The sequence below is a fragment of the Talpa europaea genome (genome assembly GCF_964194135.1).
Source record: "Talpa europaea genome assembly, chromosome: 7".
Classification (NCBI taxonomy): Eukaryota; Metazoa; Chordata; class Mammalia; order Eulipotyphla; family Talpidae; genus Talpa; species Talpa europaea.
In genome coordinates this window covers 5,785,409-5,800,757 of record NC_140074.1, presented here as the reverse complement: position 1 = coordinate 5,800,757, position 15,349 = coordinate 5,785,409, and positions in this window count along the sequence as shown.

Genomic DNA, 15,349 nt, shown 5'->3' with positions numbered 1-15,349 from the left:
GAGTTAAATTTTGACTGTAAATCATCTAGAGAGGGGCTCCAAAGGCCAAGGGCATATCTGGGCCCCCTGGCCTGGTGCTTATCTCCAGGATATTGTGGGTCTCAACATCAGTAGCACCTGCTTATCTCTGATTTGGGGGCCCCAAGCTGACCCACCCTGTTCCATCAGCCTCTGGGACAGCCACTCCCTCCTAACTGCCCTCAATCCCACCTTACCACGTGACTGCTGCTTAGCTTCACATCCAAGGTCCACATTAGCCTGCTTATCTGCTGATTCACACGTGAGCCCTGGCTACTCTCCTTAGGCTTCTTTTTATCCTTGTGTGGGTGATTTTCTCCACCTTGAATGCTCATCCTTGTCTTTTCCATCCAGGCTTCCCTAATCCTGGCCCTTCTGGAAAACTTTATTTTTCAGGCCCTACAAAAATAATTTCTGACACCTTCCATGAGGACCCTCAGAAACACTCAGTGACTACATTTCATTTTGAACTTAGCTCTGCTGTAGCATTTGTCACTGTATTATGACTGTATATGCCATCCAGTCTTCACACACACCCCTAACCCCTGCTAGACATTGAGCGCCTCAGAAGTAGAAATTATGTCTTAATTTTCTCTGGCTGTTCCTGGCACAGTCCTGATCCACAGCAGTTCTTACTGCTGAAATAGAAAAATAATTATAAATGCAGATTCATGGTTGAATCTCTATCCGTTACAGATGTATACTTTTTGCTTCATCAAAGACCTTTCTCAGGAAGTATGGGCTCCCAACGACTATGAAATACCCTCTTCCAACTAACACCAGCTAAGTGTTGCTGACATGACCTGTTGGCTGAGAGTTCTGAGATAAGCACAGGCCCTGTTTCCTAATGCAAATGAGAGATTTTCTACCTGTGCAGACACTTGACTGTAATACTGGACACTGGTTTATTTAACTAGGCAGAAGAGGGCAGTGGGATTTATCAGAAAATGATTTCTGATAGGAACAACTTAGCCAACGAGTTCCTTTGGAAGCAGGCCAGACCGAATTGCCACACTCCTTATGAAACAGATCAGCCCCAGCGAGAGAAAAAAAAGGACTAATTTCTTCAGAGAAGCTTGTTCCAGAAGAGGGCATATTTTCAGTGAGATTTTGGCGCTGTCTAAAACAGACGGTCCCATGTGTTTGGTGCTGCTTCTAATACTAAAAGTTGTGGCAATTGATTAAGGGTCAAAAGTGGCTTTGGGGCAATATTCAAACTGATTGTTCTAAACTGAGCTTCAAGTAATATTAATAGTAGAATGCTGTGGCTGGGAAATAGAATCTGGGCTAGGTGGGGGCAGGGAGAGTATGTGCAATGAAATTCCTGTGAGTGCTCTCCAAGGGGGCGCGGCTTGAGTCTTCCCTGACCATTTGAGAGTGGAAAGGGCAGAGTGTGTCTGACTGCCATGGCTCTGCTGGAAGTGGTTTCCGAAGCTTGGCAGGGCAGGGGTTTCTGATCTTTTCAAGTGGAAGGACCATTTCTGATTGTACAACATTTTGCAGAGCCCCCTCCCCCTGTGATAATAGTCAAAATCAGGAAACAAGTAGGAATTCAGTAATGCTTACATGCATTTGTATTTATTCTTTGCAAAGTTAAGAAGTGTTAACAGAAACATGGAAGAGCTCAAAAGTAGCTTTATATCTTTTCAGGATCTATGCTTTGATTCATTCATTCACTCATTTATTTATTAAATATTTATTGGCCCGCAGCAGCTCTGGCGCTGGGCAAGGCATCGGATGGTGAGTCTCTGTCTCCAGACATTGTGAAAAAAGCAAAAAGCATGGACCTTTGCTGTCTGTGTCACATAAGTGACTGACCCTTGTGAATCCAGATGTGTAAATAAGATTGAGCCATCAACTTCACGAAGACACTTCTCAAACCTGGTGGTGGGTGGTAACTGAGACTCTGTTAGCTCTGGATGTGGCCTAAGCCACCTGGCTTAATTTATCTGTGGTATAAGATCCCTGCCATGTCCTGTAATAGTTCTGTAGCTGCCCTCAATCTCACTTGCTTTTCTGGGTTTTCAACTAACTCATCACTGTCACCCTTAGAATAAAAGGGGGCAAGACTTCCCCGTTGATGACTCCTGTATTTCTGCCTCCCAGGCTTTCCCTTTCCCTCATTTTTGAGCAGAACCCCCTTATCATCCACCATCGTCGGGCACATTGATTTCACGAGGACAAGATGGACGCTTTAGACTATACCAGTAAAGGGCGCACTCTAGTAGGTAGACTCATGCTTCAAATACAAGTGTCAGGGCCTCATACTATGTGCTGTCGTAGATGCTGGGGCTATAGATAAGTAAAGTAGACAGAAATCCATGCTCCGCTGCAGTTCACAGGCTAGAGGCTGGTGAGACTTGTGCCTCTAATGCTAATGAGAAGCACCTCGGACTCCCGGGCACAGGATGATGAGGGCAGGCAGGAAGCCTTGCAGGAGCAGCCAGTGACTGAGCAGGGCCTGAAAGGATGGGTGGAATTCTGACCCGTGGATTGGAATGAATAAACCAAACCTACCCAGAGGGAGAAGCTTGCAGGGGGCGTGGAGTTGGGGAAGTGTGAAAGGAGAGGGGAAATGCCCTAGGAGAGGTAGATTTGGGGACCAAGCTGTTACTATGGTAATGGGTATCACCTACCAAGCATTTACAGTATGCCAGGCTCTGTGCGATATTCTTTACCTGTAATATCTCTTTTGATCTTTGCTCCAACCAGCTTCAAATGTAAGGTAAAGTGAGGCTCAGAGAGGCTAAGGAAGTGTTAGAGCCAGAATTGCAAGCTAGGTCATCTGAGTCTGCACCTAAGCTCAGGGCTGTTGCACCATGGTGATGCTCAGGGTAATGAATGGCTGCAGAGCCCAGGCTGAGTTGTGTGGCCTGGCATCTGTAGGCGAAGATCAGAGGTGACAGGAAGGGTAACCGGATGGAATTGCTTGACCTAGGACAAGTGTTTATGCTGCGTGCCTGCATGGCTCAGTACCAGATAATAGGCTTGCCATTGTCATCTTCTAGGTCTGGAACAGGTGTTTGGAGAGAGAAGTCATCATGAGCCCAGGTAGGCCAAGTTCAAAGTCAATGATGGATTGGAGCAAGCTGGACCCATAGTAGCCTACTGGGAGGCTGTTCACCCAGCAGGGCTGTCTGAAAACAAGAATTGCACAGGCTCCTCTACACTTGGGTGTCTTCTGTGGGCTTTTTGGCTCTGTCACTGGCCATGTACCCTCCAGTCACGCCCACACGCCAAATTCCAATTAGCAATCCTTTAAATGGAAATCAGAAATTGCTCCACCAGTGTCCTCCATAAGGAGCAACACACGCTCCGTCTTTTCTCCATGAAGGTCACCAGAAGAAGGGTGGCTGGCAGGGAAGTCAAGAACCCATCCCACATACATTCAATTCTTTAAAGACTTGGAAGGTGGCTGTCACCACCCCTGTCCTTGTGATCTCTCACCTAGGTTATTGCGCCAGCCTGGTCTCCCCACCCCACTTCCTCCTACACACACCTGCCAGCTTCACTCTTCCTCCATGTCCCCAGGCTGCTCTGAAACCTCCAGGGGGCCCCTAATTTCCAAGCAGGCCCCAAATCTCCAGACTGACACATCAGTGTACCCACCTCAGTGAAGGAAAGTGATGGCTTTTTTTTGTTCATTTCTGCTGAGAAACCTTTCTGGTTGGTTTTCACTAGTTCCCCATCATACCTACTCTAGTCTCCAGCCAAATCCCAAGTCCTTGAATTTGCCCTCAATCCCCCATATCCATCCGCAAGCTCGCCTCCCTCTCTGCCATGGGCGCCCTCGTTGCTCTCTCCTGCCAGAATCCTGCCCAGAATAAAGGCTCACTGTCCACTCCCCTTGTAAGAAGGTGTCACCTGTCCACTCTTAGAGCCTCACGAGGCCTGGGTTGTCACACAGGCATTACCTGCAGGGAAAGTCTCTCTCTCTGAGAACCAGTGAGCGGAGACCCAGTGTCTGTGTTCGTGACATTTCTGTGTCCCTCACAGCATAGAGCCAGTGCCCAACAAGTTTGTTCAGTTGAAGTCAAAACACCCTGCTCCAGCCTATAGGAAGGGGTTGGGTGTGGCGGTAACAAGGTCAGGGATGGGGAGACCGAACTGCTCTCCAAGACAAAGACACATCCAGTTTTTGCTCTGTGAAGGCTGAAAATGTATGAAACTGCACCCCTGCTGGTTATATTCCTGCTTGGAAATTTAATCACCCAGCAAATTCAGATTTTTTGCAACCAGCCACCCCCAAGCCAGAAACTGCTTCAGGAATTACTGAGTGTTGAAGGTCGGTTTTGTCACCATTTTGTTACTTCAAGTTGCTCCCCTCTTGGGGACTGAAATGTGTGGGCTCAGTAAGGGCCCTGGGGCATCTCTGCAGCCCATGGGCAGCTGCTGCAGCAGGGGTGCATGCCTGGAGTCAGGAACAGAACCAGGTCACAAACCTACTTCAAGTTGCTCCCCTCTTGGGGACTGAAATGTGTGGGCTCAGTAAGGGCCCTGGGGCATCTCTGCAGCCCATGGGCAGCTGCTGCAGCAGGGGTGCATGCCTGGAGTCAGGAACAGAACCAGGTCACAAACCAGGTCAGACGGCCATCACCCCACAGCCGAGCTGCTTCTGCTCCCCCATCTCTCCAGCCTCTTCGCAAACGGAGGCCGCTGATAACTCAGCTGTGTTTTCTTTTTGAACTTAGAAAGATGACGAGCTTGGCTGACTTTAAAAACAGTGTCTTCCTTGTTCTTTGAGTAATCTTATCAGCGTCACAAACCGCTCCTTTCAGAAGTCTGGACCCCAAAGAACACCCTCTGCCTTGGGCAGAATGCAAGTCAACTTGTTATTCTCCAGTGTGCCTGGAGGCAGCTTGTCCTGTGATCAGAGAGACACTGGGGGAATTCTCAGGGTGGATGGACAGCCCCAGAATCTGGAGTTGGGAACCCTCAGCCCCAGATATGACCCTTATCTGCTCCAGGCAAAACTGTTACATGTTCTTAAAAGATTTTCTCTAGACAACAGCTGCACTTTCTAAGCAGCTGCTGACCCCTGGCCACCGTCAGAGGTGAGACTATAGAACTTGCACAGACAGGGATCAGGGAAGAGACCCTGGCTGAGGCTTCCTCCTGGTTCTCTAGGAAAAGAAAGCTTTCTTTTGGTGGAGTGTAATAACCCCTAGGGACACAAAGATGGGCTGGGCTTGCTCTTTTCACTCTCTTTGAGGTAGTTTAAACTTAAGAGAGATTTCACAAAAACTTGCACTATCATCGTGTGATTCAGTTCTGTACCTCAGGATTTCCTGCTGGCCACATACACTTTTTTTTGTGTGTGTAACTGAGGTATGATAGAGCATAAAAGACACAAACCAAACGCACAACTCAAAGAATGACCACAAAATGAAGGCGCCATGTCACCAGTATCTCGATCCAAACACAGGGTGAAACTCCCCCTTCCTTCTTCCAAAAGCAACCTGTCTGACCAGTAGCACCATAGGTTAGTTCTGCCTGTCTTTGAACTTTCTGTAAACGGCATCATACAGTGCACACTCTTGTGTCTGGCTGCTTTAGCTTTGCCCATGTTATTGCATGTGGTTGTAGTTCCCCACACTCATTTTTAATTCATTTGTTCTTGAACATGCAGCTCGAACTCCATCAGCCTACCCGTACTCCATGGCAGAGCAGTTCAGCTAAGAGGGACGCCGTCACACATAATCCTCCTCCTGCTAGAAATAGCATTCCCATCTACGGGAATGTGACGCAAAAAGAGGAAATGATGTGTATTTGGAGAGCTTCATGGACCAACAATGTGACTTGAATTCTAGTGAGCAAAGAAGGGATGCCTTTACACGTTGGCCTCCAATTCTTTCTGCTGGGTTTCTGGACCTCCCTTAGACAGCTAAGGTCAGGCTGTCTTTGGCGTGTGCTTTAGAATTCAAGAGGGTCTTTCTGCTGAAGTTTAACTGGGAGAGGGATCTAGAGTCTGAAATATCTGCAAAGCTTAAAGAAGCACCCTAGACATTTTTGTAAAGATTTATTTATTATGCGTACAAGAACTGGGGTGTAGGCCAGAGGTATGGGGGTGGAAGGATTCATCAGAGACGGTGGGTTGCAGAACAGGCGGATCTACTGAAATACACTGCTGAAGGGAGCAGCAGGCGGGACGGGAGTGGTCTGCTGCACCTTGTGGGTCAGCTCCCTGGCCCGGAATTGAATTCATGCCACAGTGGCTCGCAATAGCTTGATAGCACTGAGACCAACCCCTGCACCACCAGGAAGGCTCATAGACATTTTGTTGATAGGAATGGCCACCCTATGGGTGAGTTTCTGGAACACATTGTTTTACAAGATTGCTGATGTGTTGATGGAAGTGAGCCTGGTGGAGTGGACTCTCCCACTGCAAGGGAGCCTTGTCAGTTACATACTGCAAGAGCCCTGGGAGTGCTGCTGTCACTCATCTTTTAGAGGTAAACTCTGCCTGTTTTTCTGTAGAAAGGTCAGGTGAGCAACAGTTCTAAGAGGCACTTGGAGGAAGGACGCAAGAGAGCCAGAAGAGGGCTGGAATGCCACCTACTCAGGAGGGTCCTGGGAGTCTGCGTCCCCAGTTCTGAGTGGGCTCATCCTAGTGGGATCCAACTAGCGCCTGAGCTCTTTTGTCCTTTCTCTGTTACTTGTTTTTAAACATATATTAAGCACCCCTCTGGGGCCCAGCTTGGTGCTGGGCAGAGACCACAGTGGGGAGCAAGGCAGAGTGCCTCCTCGCAAGTCACAGGAAGCCCCTGACAACAGGAAATGCTGGTAACTTGAAGAGTTGTGAGAGAGCTAGATAAGGTCCCTGTTGTTAAGCTGCTTCTGCGACAGTCAGCAGAGGGTTTCAGTGTCAGCTCCCATGTAGCTGGACATGTAGAGGAAAATAACAACTCATCCTAACACACCCCAGTGAATATGAGCCACTGCTGTGAGTGCTTCCTACACAGGGCCCTTTGTAAAGCACTTTACAATCAAATGCCATACTCCTCCCAACACCCCTTTGGAAGCAGAACACTTTCTGTCTCCATCCTAGAGATGTTCAGAGAGGTTCGGGGGGCATCTTAACTTCCTTCAATGAGTTTTGGCCATGAAAACTGCCCTTCATGCAGCCCTTGCCCCAGGCTGAGCCTAACGAGAGTTCAGGCCTGGGAGATCTGCCCAGGAAGCCAAAGTGAGTGAGCTTGTCCAACTTCATCAAAACTCAGGGAAACCCAAGAAAGAGGCCATGAAGCTGCTTCGGGGAAGAGGAGAGCCGGTTCAGGTCACTCACTTGGTGGGGGTCCTCCGGGCAGGCGGGGATAGGCAGAGTGTTGCGGTGTCAGCCGGCCCTTCTCTGTGCTGGGAAATAACAAATGCGCTTTGGTTCTGGCCAGGAGAAGGGAGGAAGCAGAGATACTTAGTTCTCTTGGTGCAAGGAGTAGCCTGGATAAATCAAACAATTAGTGGTTGGGCATTGAACTCTGAGGTTTCTGAGCGTTTCAAAAGGCTACTTATTCCCAGAGAGACGGAAAGTAGCAACTTACAAACCAGGGCATTAGAAATAAAGAGAGGGCCTGGATACCCCGGTCCTTTTGAATCTTGACTGACAAGGTGTCATCCATCCCCTTTGAACTGGGACTGTTCTTCAGGCAATGAGGGTGGGAGGGAGGGAGGGAGCAGGGTTGAAGAGTTTTTCTCATTAAGTGGCCAGAGGCAAAGATTCCAGGGAGCTAAGCTCCTTGATGAAAGGGGAGCCAAGAATGACAGTCAGGGGAAGGGGGAGGCAGGGGTCTGGGGGAGGGGAGGAGAGACAAAGCCGGTGCATGGTTCTGGGCTGTCAGCAGCGCCTGTTGATTCAGCACCCATTAAGAGCAAGCCTCAGCTGGCCACTTGCCTCTGATATCTCCTGGGATTCTCACAAACCATGTGGGGCAGATACTTTTGCCACGCCCATTTCACAGGCAAGAATATCGAGGTTCAGAGAATCAGTTTAACGTGCCCAACGTCTCATGGTTTTTCCCCAGTGGCCCTGGGAAAGCGGTGAAGGAAATCAAGTACCTAGAAACCATGTTAACAGTGAATATGAAAACAAAGCCAGCCTGACCTGGGTCAGGGACTGGACAGGACTGCAGAGTGGAGCCCAGGGGACGGAGGGGACATGGCTGGTGAGCAGATCCTGGAGGAACCCAGCAGAAGAGGATGATCTGAGCAGGGCAGGTACCCAGGCAAGCGCCAGCTCTCTGTGGGCGGAAGGAAGGCTAGGGGCAGGTGATAGTGCCCTGAGCCTGGCTCACCCCCGTGCGAGCATCCTCTTGTTTGATATAGAAGCAAAACTTTCAAGCTAGTCTAGAACTGTCCTTGTACAAGTATTGCCTTCTTCCCTTTCCCCTGCCCTGTTTATTTTTTCCCACCATCCCTCCTCCTCATCTAAACACTATACATCTTGTGAGTTTATGCCTTCCCTTTCATGTTGCTGAACTTGCTGAAGGGTGGATATGTCTCCCCCCGCCCTCCACTGCCATATTCCTAGCACCCAAGGCAATATTTGACACTTAATTCACACTCAATAAACATTTGCTGAATGAATCCGCAACAGTAATATGGTGGGGTCTCTAGGGCCCCCCACAGCCTTGCCCCTCTACTTCTAGCCTGGATCTATCCCGCTCTCAGGCACCCCAGCACCATGTCTGTGCACCAGGGAGCTAGTGAGGGTACATGGCAGGATCAACAGCCAGAGGTTGAGAACCTGGCTCATGCTCAGCAGAGGTCAAGGAAGCCAAAGGTCTCGGTGGCAGTTAGCAAATGCAGGCGTTTGAATTGACTTAAAAAACAAAACAAAGATGAATTCTCCCCACTCCTTCACAACTCCTGGGACTATCCCACAGCACCCCCCCTGTTCTCCAGGGGCTCTCCTCCATCCTGAGTCTGCTGGAAGGAGGAAAGCACTCCAGGTCTAGTAGAAGGAAAAGAAAGGAGAGATTAAAGCGACACCCCCCTCTCCAGATCCTCCTATTTGAAATCTTTAGTAAGGCCTTGGAACAATCGGATGCCTTTTATTTCTAAACTCCTCTTGACTGTGAAGACAGCACCGAAGTCATGTAAGGTCAATGCAACTATTCGCCTAGGGAAATGGCTCAGGGGATGGGTTTTCTCTCCCCGGGCATCTGTGTGAAGACTCAAAGCCATCCTGCAAGGCCCTCCGGTTCTGAGCAATGTTTTGGGCTGGTGTTTGATAAACAGGAGGTTCTTTCTACACAAAGCACGCATGGCAGGTATTGTTCTTCCCGCGAACCTTGCTTACCTCTGCAAGGCCCCAGGTGCCCATGGGGGTGCCTGGTTGCCACACTGTCAGCACAAAATCTCCTTTTGAAACAAGCCTGGGTCTTCGCAGATGGCTTCACTCGATTGACCACAGTCACTCCTCTGCCTGGGACAAAATGAAATGTCCGCCCCGTCTGCCTGAGACATAGCTTCCGAGGCCACAGATGCTGAGCTGGCCCCTGCGTTTACTGACCACAGTGGGGTCAACCAACCAGAGTAAATGTATGCTGATGGTATGATGTCTTCTGATGCCAGTAATGTGTAGATATAAACAAGAATGTATCCCTTATTAAAAGAAAATTCGGTAGTATTAGGACCCATTTTCAGATAAGTAGGAAAAGTTATGCGATTCATCCAAGCAACTCTCAAGATTCCTCTGTTCCTGTCACTAGAATACCATGCTGCCCACTGGGTGTGCATGAGGGCGCGAATAGAACTGTGCAGTTAATGGCGTTAGTGAAAATCAGGAGGAAAAGGCACTGGGCCCCACAGCAGTATGTCCCTGTACGTGCACTCCTCGAGGGAAACCACCCTGTCTGCCCAGATACGTGTGTCTTTGCAGGAACTGGGGCAAAGAGGACCTATGCAGATTGCCAGAAAATCTACACAGGTGAAAGGCCTTTCTCACCTGTTGTCCTTGTGGGTGAAGGGAAGCTGCAAGAAAGGGGCTGTTTGGGACCAAGAGACACAGTGGGAGATGCAGTCTTAAGATTCAATGAGGGCAGGAAAGGAAAAGAAATGGGGGTTCAGTCTCTTGGTTCATTGATTCATCCAGCAAATATTTATTGCTGCCCAATCAGTACCAAGGTCTCTGCCAGTCCTTGCCCTCCAGGAACTTTTGTCTCTGTTCTGTCTATTATCTATAAATTCAACGATGTCTGTGGAGTACCAAGCCCTGGAGAACAGCAGGAAAGAAGTCAAACAAGGTCTCAGCCTCGTGGAGTCGCAGCCTGGTGGAGAGGACACAGGCATTAAACTGCTTACTGTCCAAGCAGCTCATTATTTCCCTCTGTGGGTACGTTACCGTGGACAGGAATGGAGTGGCAGCCGGCAGTGGTAAGGGCAGCGCTGGAGAATCAACAGTAACAACCAAGAGAGAGCAGACCAGGGAGAACATGACAGCGAGGAAAGGACCAGAGGCAGCACAGTGTCACAGGCTCAGGTCAGAGGGAGCCTGGGCCCCCCGGGAATCTGGACAGGGAGAGCAAGCCATCTCCAGCAAGGGAGAAATGGTCTCATGGAAACAGGTGGGGGCTCGGACAGCCTCCATTCCCCCTTGCTTTCTTGCTGGTCAAGAATATCGAGTGTGCCGTGCTGGTAGCTTTGTGATTCTCTCAATTCACCCACCTCATGGGTGCTGTCACTCTACGCAGATGAGGAGCCAGGTGCTCAATAGGGTGGGTGCCGTCACCCAGAGCAGGTCACAGAGCTCTTGTGTGGCTGAGCGGGGACTGAGACCCAGATCTGCCTCATGGCCCACCATAGCACGCTACTACTAGGTCTTGGTTGTCTGAAGGGAGACAATAACTCGCACCCCTCAGCCCAACCACCATCTAACAGATGAAGAAAGCAGGCTCGGAGGGGTGGACCAACTACCTGGGCCCCCTCGCACAGGGTTGTTCAGGGAAGAGAGCTCTTCCTGGCTCAGGTGGACCTTGCACCCGGCAGAAGCAGAAGCAGAATATACAGTGGAAGGAAACCTGACCACTGTATATTCTAGCAGTCAGTGGGCATCTTGGACTGGAGAGATAGGCTCCCCCTGCTGGCCAGACCGCTAGCAGGCAGGAGAAACCCTAAATAGCTCACTTTTAAAAGGGAGACTCATTACTTCAGTGTGTTGGGTAAAGACTGACAGGCCCCAACACAGAGGACAGGTTTTGCCAAAGTCTGAGGCTTTCAAAGTGGGCCAGAGCCATGTAGTATATATATATAGCCTGACTTCTGACAGAAAGGGCTTCGTGGGGGCAGCCAAAGGAGAGACTATCTTGATTCTGTCCATAACCTAGCTCAAGTGCTGGGAATCTGGAAAATTGGCAATTTTCTAAGCACAGTAATTTTTGTAGCCGTTCTGACACATGATCAGCTAACCGACAACAAAAGCTCTGGAAAAAGAGGAGTGTATTGAGTGGCTCAGTTAGGTGAGGGGATAAATATAAATCTATGGGGATAGCCCCAGTGTCCAGAGATAGATGGCCAGTAACTTTGAGGCATTTGACACATAGGTCAAATACTTAGGGACATTGAGTCTTTATAGTTCTTAATAACATTGAAGGTCAAAAAGACACCAATTCTTACAAACAAATTTAGCGAGAATTGGTGAAAATGCCGAGGCTGATGGCTGTCTGTAGGGAAAGAGGAATTCAGGCACATGGGCTTGTGAATCAGCCCATGGTCCTGAGGAGAAGTGACTTGACCAGATGATGCATCCTTGTGCCCTTGCTCATGCCACTCTTGGGGACAAATCACGAGGAATCAGCTCAAAAAGAATCTTTAGAGAGGGGGATCGTCTGCCCAGGTGCCTGCAGTGAGAGGACAGAACCTAAAATTTCTGAGGCTTCAGAAATTCCTTTCTCGAGTCAAGAGAGACAACTTGCCACAAACCAAGGGCACCAGGATGCATTGCTTTGTGACTTTAGATGTATCGCTTAACCTCTCTGAGCCTCAGTTTTCTTCTCAATTAGGTGGGGGTAATACTAGATCCACCCCACCCCCCAGGGGTTGTGTATTGAAGGAATTCGTTTCTCTAAAGGCTACACGCTGTGCCCTGTGTGTTTAACAGTCCCAGATGCCACTGGAGGGAGACTAGGAGACGGCGCTCGCTCGAAAAGGATGAGGCAGCATCGGGGAGTCTCAGATTTACACGCTGAAAGGAAGCTGGTACCTCTTGACTCCTAGTTTATCTTTATGGCAAAGTCAGAGACGGGAGAATCAACCTGCCACAGCTACCCAGGAACCCACCAAAACGCACGGGAAGCGCTTCAGAGGGTGTTACATTCTCCTAATAAGGAGAGGAAAACGCTGGGCCAGGCTCCCGGCTCCCACCAGAGCGTCCAGCCTGGGGTGTCTTCAGGATCTGGACGCGCACATATGTGGGGGCTGGTTCTGTGTCTGGGGTGTGAGAACCCCAAGTTCGCAATTTTTATCTCGTCTCTGCAGAGAGGAAATCGGCCCAAGTTGCAGCGTGGGATGGGCCGGGGCGGCCGGCGGACGCTGATGACCCCTGCGCCCCGCTGCCCCCCGCTGCCCCCGGCTGCCGTCCGGCGCGGCTCGGGAGCGCGGCGGGCGCCCCGGGTGCCGGGGCGGCGGGTCCCGCGGGGGAGGGCGGCGCCCCCGGGCCGGGGGGTCGGGGGGCCCGGGCGCCCACCGTGTCCCGCGGGGCCCTCCGCCGCCAGCAGGGGGCGCCGAGGGGCGCGCGGGCGGAAGGCCGGGGTGCGCGGCGCCGCCGCCGGCCCCCCCCGCCGCCGGCCCCCCGGGCGGCCGCCCGCCGCGGCGGGGCTCCGGGACGCGGCCGGGGGAGGCGGCCCGCGCGCCCGGGAGCGCCGCGCCACCGCCCGGGCCGCGGCCGCCGGAAGCGCGCGCGCCGCGGGGGCGGGGCCGGGAAGCGCTTCCGGGGGCGGGGGGCGCGGGCTGGGGCGGCTGCCGGAGCGGCGGGGACGGGCCTGGCGCCGGCGGCGGCGGAGGGGCGCCGCGGCGGGCGATGTGAGCGCGGCGCTCTCGGCAGGTGAGGCGCCCCGGCCCGCGAGGGCGCGCGGCGGGCGAGGCGCCGGCGGGGCGGGGGGCCGCCCTCGGCCGCTGTCCGGCGCGTCTGGGCGCGGCGGGGCGGGAGCGTCGCGCCTGGTCAGCCCGGCGGGCGGGCGGGCCGGGGCCGCGGCCGGGCGGGGTCGGAGGCCCCGGGCACCTGCTCGGCGCGGGCGCGCCCCGGGGGCCGCGGAGCTCGGCCCCGGCGTCCCGGCGCCCCCGGCCGGGCCGAGGGGCGCCCCCGGCCGGCTGCCCCGGGCTCCCCGCCTTCGCCTCGGGCGCCCCGGGCTCCCCGGCTTCCGGACCCGCGTCCCCGGGGCGCTCCCCTTTTGTACGGGAGCCGGACGGCTGAGCTCCCGGGGCGCCGTCCCGAGCGCGGGGTCGGCCCGCGGGGCTGCCGCGGGGCCCCTCCCAGGTGCACCGGCGGCCGCGGCGGGCGGGCTGGGCCCCGGACGTCAGCGCGGCCACCTCGCCCGCCGGTCCCGCTCGGCGGAGGCCGGTGCTCCGCCCGCCAGGCCGGCGGCTGGGCTCTCGGGCAGCGCCGGTTTGGGAGTGTCAGTCTCGAGGCCCTCGGCCAGCGTCTGCCACCCCGGACCTCAGTTTCCCCTTCCTCCTCAGGGCCCTTCCCGCTCTGCCGTTCTCGGGGGGGGGGGGGGGGAATCGGAAGGGCTCCCCCTGGTTCAAGATCGGGGGCGGTTTCTCTGAGGACTTCTGGCAAATGTGGACTTTTAAGCCACTTAATGCACTCGGTTTCAGACAGACTTTAAAATGGCTTTAAGAGGCATTCTTCAGCCTTACCTTTATCATAATTCATCCCTGGCTTTTGTTCCTAGGAGTAGTCAGTCACGTCCCGCCGAGTTTTCTCATGCACACTTTTTTTGTTGTTTATTTTTGCCCGATTTCTCTTTGTTCCCTAGTCCAGGCCCTGTTTGCTTCACATCTGGATTATTGCAACAGCTTCTTAGCTGGTTTCTGACTTCAGAAGGCCCCCCTCACCCCCAACCCCCCCATCCTTCCTTTATGCTAATGCCAAACTTAATATAGGAAGTCAAAAAAAGAGTTGAGTGCTTGCTTGCTTATTAAATGTCAAGATGCTGTTCCATGTGGTAAAGGAAGCTGTTAGAAGGCACACTTATGGCCTCCAGGCAGCTCCACCCTGGGTGCTGAGGCTACCTGTGAAGAGGTAATTGGTTAATGAGACAAGGTGCTGTAGAATTGAGAAGAAGGAGAGATGGTGGGTACCGCAGGCCAGTGGTCAGGGAAGGTGTGGTGGGGGGCGGGGTTTGAGCTGAGGGTTAAAGGCTGAGTGGGACTCAGATGGGAAAAGTGCAGTCAGACCCAGTGATCCCGGGGACTTAGTGAGTGCATCAGTTTCCTTGTGGCGATGGCGTCCCTGAGATTGTAGTAGGATGAAAGCTTGGACCTAGTTCCCAGAGCAGCTTGAACATTTGGCCAAAGTTGAAACTACTCCAAAGACAGTGGTGAGCAACAGGAGACTTGGGTGGTTCATGGTCATTGGCAGGCGGGGAGGGAGAGGCTGGGGGCTAGATCAGCCCAGAGGCCCTGCTTGATTACCGGCTTCTAAGCTGAGCAGCGAGCCCTTGTCTGTCACATTGTGTCCAGCCATTGCCCACCCTGTCTGCTCTGTTCTCCTTGTTTGGCCTGCTGCACCTGCCTGCACCGCACTCCCTGCTCCCTGTCTGCCCCTGCACAGGCAGGTTCAGAACTCAGGCTCAGTTTCTGTTGTTCCCCCTTTTGAAGTGCTGGCCTCCCTTTTCTTCTCTGTAAATTCTCCGTTTCACTTCCTTCAAGCCCCTGCTGAAGATAAACTTCCCCCAGAGGGTGCTCCCTGACGCCCTACCCCCATGCCCACGCGGGGCTCCAAGTACAGGCTTGGCACTCGCTCCTGATTGTTGAAGTTATTGAACTTGTTCTGGGGCTGGGGGGGCTGGGGGGGGGCGCCATGCATCTTAGTGCCTCTCTTGGGGCCCTCGGAGTAGCTGAGACTGTAGTTGGGCTTTGTAACAGGCGCTCAGGTGCTGCCGGGGTTTTGTTGGTAAATAACTGTAAAAAAAAAAAAAAAAAACAACAACTTTGACCCTCCTCTTCCTTTTCAAGGAGAATTTGTTGTCAGCTTTCTGGGCCATGTACCGTTTATGTTGAATGCTGCCTTTCAGGGTGGACGTTTTCAGCTTTTATTCTTAAGGTGCAGAAAACATAAAATGAATCTTTGACACGTTAAAATGTTTACTCTTGATCCTGGGAAAAGGAGAAAATC